Below are 6,448 nucleotides of genomic sequence, written 5' to 3'. Positions count from 1 at the left end.
TTCAGATTGGTTTCTTTCACTTGATAATGAGCAATTAAGGTTCTTCCCTATCTTTTCATGGCTTGATAGCTCATTCCTTTTTATCACTGAATATATATTCCATTATCTGGATGTGCTATAATTTGTCCATTTACCTACAGAAGGACTTTTGGGACAAGTCTGAATAAGCATTTCTGTGAACATTTCTCTGTGGACATGAGTTTTCAACTCCTTTGGGTAAATATCAGGGAGCACAATTGCTGTGTCATCTGGTAGACTAGGTTTAGCTTTGTAAGAAACTGCCACATTGTCTTCCAAAGTGGTTGTGCTATTTTGCATCCTCACCAGCAATGAATGAGAATCCCTGCTGTTCCACATCCTTGTCAGTATTTGGTGTTGTCAGTGATTTGGATATTCTTCATTCAAACAGGTGTGTAGTAGGGTCTCGTTGTTGTTTTAATTTGCAGTTCTCTAAAGATATACATTGAGGATCTTTTCATATGCTTCCTTTCCATCTGTATATCATCTTTGGTGAGGTATCTGTTCAGGTTTGGGGCCACTCTTTGTTGGTGCTCTTGTCCAAGGTTTATTGGGATTTTACAGTCCAGCAGAAAGATTCAAACAGTTCCACGTGGTGTTTTGAAATTCATCCCAACTATAGGCTGAGTGACCTGTAGACTGGACACACTGCCAAAGTCCAAGAGTTTCAACATGTCCTTAGTGTCAGGATCTACTTCCATGATCTCCTGATGCAGGGCTGAGACATGAGGAACGTCATTCTCTCTCCTTTCTCTCTCCACCTCCTGCTGCTTGCTGGAGATCCCTCTCTCCGGGCCTCTCTGAATCCCCTTCACCAGTTATGTGAAATGGCCCACTATCTTGTCACAGAACATCTTGCTGGGAATAACAGTGATATCTTTGCACAAGCCTGTTGGTGTGGAAGTTCTCTAGGCACATGTCATACTCCTCAATTATGAAGGCAGCTGCCTTCATGGTTTTGGTATGAACATTCCAGGTTGGTGGGAATGGTAAAAGAGAACTTTTGACCTATTTCTTACTTGGGTTGTTTGTTTTTTTATCATTGAGTTTTAAGAGTGGTTTGCACATTTTGGCTACAAGTCCTTTATCTGATGGGTAGTTTACAAATATTTTCCCCAGTCTGTGGCTTTTTTTCATTCACACAATCTCCTTCACTTTTCAATGACAGCTTTGTTTGAGGGATGTAGAACCTTGGCTTGATGGATTTTTTTTTTTCCCAACATTTTGGATATTTCACTCCACTCTCTTGTTGCTTGCATGGTTTTTGATAAGATGCCCAATGTAATTTGTATCCTTGTTTCCCTATAGATAAGATGTTTTGTTTCTCTAGTGTCTTCTTCTTCTTCTTTTTTTTTTTTTTTTTTTTTTGAGAAGGGGGTAGTGGGGAGAATAAGCCTGCATAAGCCAGGGCTGGGGAGGGGCAGAAGGAGAGGGAAAGAGAGAATCTCAAGCAGACTCCACTCCTAGTGCAGAGCCCAACATAGGGTTCAGTCTCACAACCCTGAAATCATGACCTGAGTGGAAATCAAGAATCAGACACTTACCTGACTGAGTCACCTAAGTGCCCTTTTTCTGGTTTCTTTAAGGATTTTCCCTTGTTCATTGATTCTCTGAAATTTGAATGATATGCCAACGTGTATACCTTTAAATATTTATCCAACTTGGCATTCTCTGAGCTTCCTGGGTCTGTATCTGTTCTTGGCCATTATCCCTTCAAATATTTTCTCTACTCCATTCCCCTTTTCTTCTCCTTCAGATATTCCAACAATGCATATGTTTCATCTTTTGTAATTGTCCCACAGCTCTTGGATGTTCCGTTTTATTTCATTGCCATTTGTTTTCCCTCTATGCATCTCAGTTTGGGAAGTTTCTGTTGACATATCTGAAAGCTCACTGACTCTTTCCTCCTTCATGTCCAGTCTCCTGATGGATCCACTGCACACACATTCTTTACTTCTATTACAGTGGTTTTGACGTACAGCCTTTCTTTCTTACAGTTCTCATCTCTTTGTTTACATTACCCACTCGTTCGGCCTGTTGACTATTGTTTTTTTCCCATTAGAGCCCTTAACATAGGAAACATAATTATTTTAAAACTAATAATTCTAGCAACCGTGTCATATCTAAATCTGGTTCTGATGCTTGCTCTCCTTCTTTAGGCTGTGTATTTTATTTGCTTATTTTGCCTTGTACTTTTTTGGTTGAACGCCTCACACGATATATCAGGTAGTAGTAGGCCTTTCGTGTGAGGTATTATATTAGTCTAGCTAGGAGTTGGGATGTATGGAATATTTGTGTAGCTGCAGGTTCCAGAGACTTCCAATTTCTCTTACCTCTTTGTTTTATCTCCTTTGCCAGCTTTGGGCTTTCTTAAGTACTTCATCTTAGACAAAGCCTGTGTCTTGCAACTCTTGCAGTTATAGGCCACTGTTATTATATTGATGCCCTGCTGGGTGGTAGTGGTGGGGACAGGTGTGGGGGAGGGGAAACCTTCTATAATCTTATTACTACACCTCAGTGTCTTAATGGGCCTGTGTCCCTGGGCTGTGACTTTGCCAGCTGTTTCTTAGCTATCTGCCGTTCCTCCTTAGATAAGACAGGAAGGTTAGAGAAGGGTCTATGAAAATTAAGTGTAGGGCAAAACTGTTTGGGGCCTTAGTGTACATTGTCTGTGCCTAGGAGCAGTTTTAGGTCCACAGGTATTGAAAAGAGTGAGAAGGACAAAGCTTTCGGGAGCCCTAACTCTGAAGAAAGGCTGGAGATGTTGGGATTGTCTGAAACAGAATTTGGAGCAAGAGCGTGATGACTGGGGCGATAGGTAGTGATGTTAACTGGCTCCTGTTTTTTCTGTGGGCTGAAGGAATAAACAGGGAAGTCTTGGGCTAGGAGAGAAAATGCAGGTGAAACTAGTAAGGGAGGTTTAGGTGTTTCAAAGATTGAGAGAATGGATGAGTCAACTAGACAGAAACTGCAAGTTACAGAAATCATGGTCAGTGAACTAAGCTATATCAAGGTCCTGTCAGTGACCCTGTGCAGCAACTACAACAGAGACTGGAGTGTGTCTGCGACCAGGAGAAACCAGCCCATGAGAATGCATTCAGTGTAGACATTGCAGATTTGTCCTGTCTCTTTTGCTGCCTCTGACATTTGGCATGCAGAGTGAAAAGGATATAATATCGAGAAGGAGATTATATATATATATATATATATATATATATATCGAGAAGGTTTCCTGATAGCAGAGAATACAGATATTTAAATGTTGCAATTTGAAGCATTTCATGATCCTAATTTAGCAACTGACATGCCCACCTGACACTCTGAATCCAGGTGTAAGCCCCACTCTATTCCTCTTGTAAATCACAACATCGCCTTCTTCCCTTTTTGATCAGCTCAGTTTAGGTGATAATAACACTACCAAACAGCCCAGTTTGCGCAAGGTCAAGAATGGGGAAAAAAATGGCTCTTCGTTTTTCAAACAGTTTCTTTTTTACAACAGAAAAATTCTGCTTTAGTCTCCCTGATTTATCGTTATCTCTGATGTGTAGGCTTACTTCAATATTTATTCACATTTTAGTAAGGAGTTTTCCTCTTTCGAAAGAACAGACTAGAGAAGAAACTATGGAGAAGTTTCTATGGAGAAGAAACCATATGAAGGAGGGAGTACAGAGCAAAGTAAATGGGAAGGGTCAGCTGTTCCCTGATACAGGAACAGGCTTATCCATTTAGACAAGGACACAATGTATAAGGGAATTGAAACAAAATAAAGCAAAACCATACAGCGTCTTATTCTTTGGGGTGGTGTCAACAGATAAGTGGTCATGGAGACAATTTCCTCAGAGTCTTGTGTATGAGCTTTACTTGAGATTTGCTTCAACACCTGGCTTAGAGCAAAATACGACCATTTGTTCAAAATATTTATTAATATTTTTCTGACCCATTATGTACCAAATATTATTCTCAGCACAGACATAAAGCAATAAAGAAAACACACACACACACACACAATCCCTTTATACACGGAGACTACATTTTGTGGATGAAAGGGAGAACTTCAGTAAACAAGTAAAATAAATAATATATCCAATGGTGATACACGCTACGGGAAAAAATTAAACAGGAAAAGGGAAGAGAGTGCTGGGATAAGGGATATGGTTATAATTTTAAGTTGGTTGGAGAAGCTTTCTCTGATTAGGTGATATTGGAGCAAAGACCTGAGGGCCAAGTGGGAGTGAGCCATGTGGCTCTGTGGAGGGAGAATGTTGCAAATGGGGAATAGTTAGTATAAAATTTCCAAGTCAGGAGAATTCCTGGAATATCAGAGAAACAGAAAGGAGGCATGTGGCTGGAGAGGTGTTAGACCTGGAAGAGGAGAAGGAGATGAAATCAGACAGGTTTTAGGTGCCAGGTCATGGAAGGCCTTTTAAGTCATTGTAAGGACAGTTTTTTCTTTATTTTTTTACTCTCAATGAGCTGGGAGCTGCTGGAGAATTTTGAGCAAAGAGGAGACGTGAGATGATATATTTTAAAGGCTCACTCTGCCATGTTCTGGGTAGACGGTAGAGGTACAAAGGAGGGAGCAGGGAGAAAGCTCCTGGTAGCTTCCAGGAAGGAGTTATGGCTAAAGTTGGGGGGAGTAGTGGAGATGGTGAAAGGTTCACATTCTGGATACATTTCAAAGACAGACCCAGCAGAATTTCCTGACTATCAGGATGTGGAATGTGAGAGGAAAGAGGAGTCCATGATGACTCTAAGTTTTTAGTGTGAGCAACTGGAAGGAAAGTGTTGCATCTCTTGAGTGGGAAAGCAGGACCACAAAAGGTGTGGAGGAGTGCTCATGAGCTTGGTTTGCCCTCCAGATGTTAGGGTGTTGGAAAGATGAAGAAGAACCAGTGGAGGACAATGGAAAGGAACAACCAGGATGTAACAGGAAAATGGAGAAAATGTGGTGTTCCAAAATGATCAAGTAAAGAAAGTGTTTCAAGGAGGAGGGATTGATCAACTGTGTCACCTGTTCAGATAATTCAAGTAAAATGCAGACAGAGAAGACCTGTGGATTTAGTCATGGAGAATATGGGAAATTCCTGCAATCCTGGTGCCCATGATCACGTAGGTTAAAACTTCAAAAAAGAAAGCAAAATTAAGTTGCATGTAATTCAGGTGGAGGAATGAGGAATTGAGGTCATTGTCAAAAGGTTGAAGTCTATTTGGCAAGTTATCTGTACAATAAAGGTGTGACTTTTGCTCTATCTCATATCCATGCTCAACTACTGCTCATTAATTACGGTTCAAGTTTGCTAGTGAGTTCAGGGATGGGGTCCATGCTCTCATTATGTAACCTTGAACCTGTGCCTAAAATGACTTAGATTTTCTCATGATGAAAACAAACATAATGGTCACCACTAAACTAAAATATCAAAGCCTGGGAATTGTTGGCCTGAGGGAACAATGCTGGCACTGGATTTTCTGAAAAGGAAAGCCACATTCCACAGCTACCTTGAGGTCTGTAGAATGGAACAATTAAAAATACAGAAAAAGAAAAACTGCCAATCCAAATCCCTTTGGGAGGATTAGATGGCTCCTTCATAACTATGCCCTGATAAGAATGGACATTCCTCACTAGCATAATCACCTGTTGCCATTTGGAATTCAGGAAGTGTTGTAGAGTCAGGGAATAAATGAAATGAATCAATGAATTAGTTATGGTTCAATGGCTCTCCCTGACTCATCTGACCACATGTCAATTATTCTTTCTTATTTCTTTGGCCCTACCAGACTTATCTCTACGTTCCTTGAAGACTATATCAAGACTCTATTCTTTGACACACTTAGTTCAGTTTTCGACACTTCATGTATTCGTCAGGGTTCTCCAGAGAAACAAAACCAATAGGATATATGTTCTAAGAGGAGATTATTATAGGAATTGGTTCACATGATTATGGAGGCTGAGAAGCTTTGTGATCTGCCCTCTACAAGCTGGAGAACCAGAAGCTGCTGATATAATTCAGATAGAGTCCGAAGGCAGAAGAACCAAGAGCACCAACATCTGAGGACAGGAGAAAATGGATGCCTTAATTCAAGCAGAGAGAATTTGCTGTTCCTCTACCTTTTTGTTCTATTCAAGCCCTTAGCTGATTAGGGGATGCCTGCCCTCACTGATGAGGGTACTCTTCTTTATTCAGATATGGATTCAAATATCAATCTCTCTAAACACATCTTTGTAGACAAGTCCAGAAATAATGTTTCAGCATGTTATCTGGGCATTCTTCAGTCCAGTCAAGGTGAAGCATGAAATTAACCATCATCATATATAATAATTGACAGAGCAAAAACATTTCCTAAAGAAATTGAACTAATCCAAGTCAAGAAACTAAATTTAATTTAAAATCCTCAAGATAAAGAGACAAAAGGAACAATCCAAATAAACTTT

At 40.3% G+C, this 6,448-nt stretch overlaps 1 pseudogene; it reads right to left on the bottom strand.

The window, feature by feature from the left end:
- Nucleotides 1–596: 596 nt before the first annotated feature.
- On the bottom strand, nt 597–2,401 carry LOC131810959 (small ribosomal subunit protein eS17-like; annotated as a pseudogene).
- Nucleotides 2,402–6,448: the final 4,047 nt, after the last annotated feature.

Source organism: Mustela lutreola, chromosome 11, assembly GCF_030435805.1.
Source record: "Mustela lutreola isolate mMusLut2 chromosome 11, mMusLut2.pri, whole genome shotgun sequence".
Classification (NCBI taxonomy): domain Eukaryota; kingdom Metazoa; phylum Chordata; class Mammalia; order Carnivora; family Mustelidae; genus Mustela; species Mustela lutreola.
Note: the sequence above shows the minus strand (reverse complement) of the source record. Positions and strands in the feature narration are given on the sequence as shown.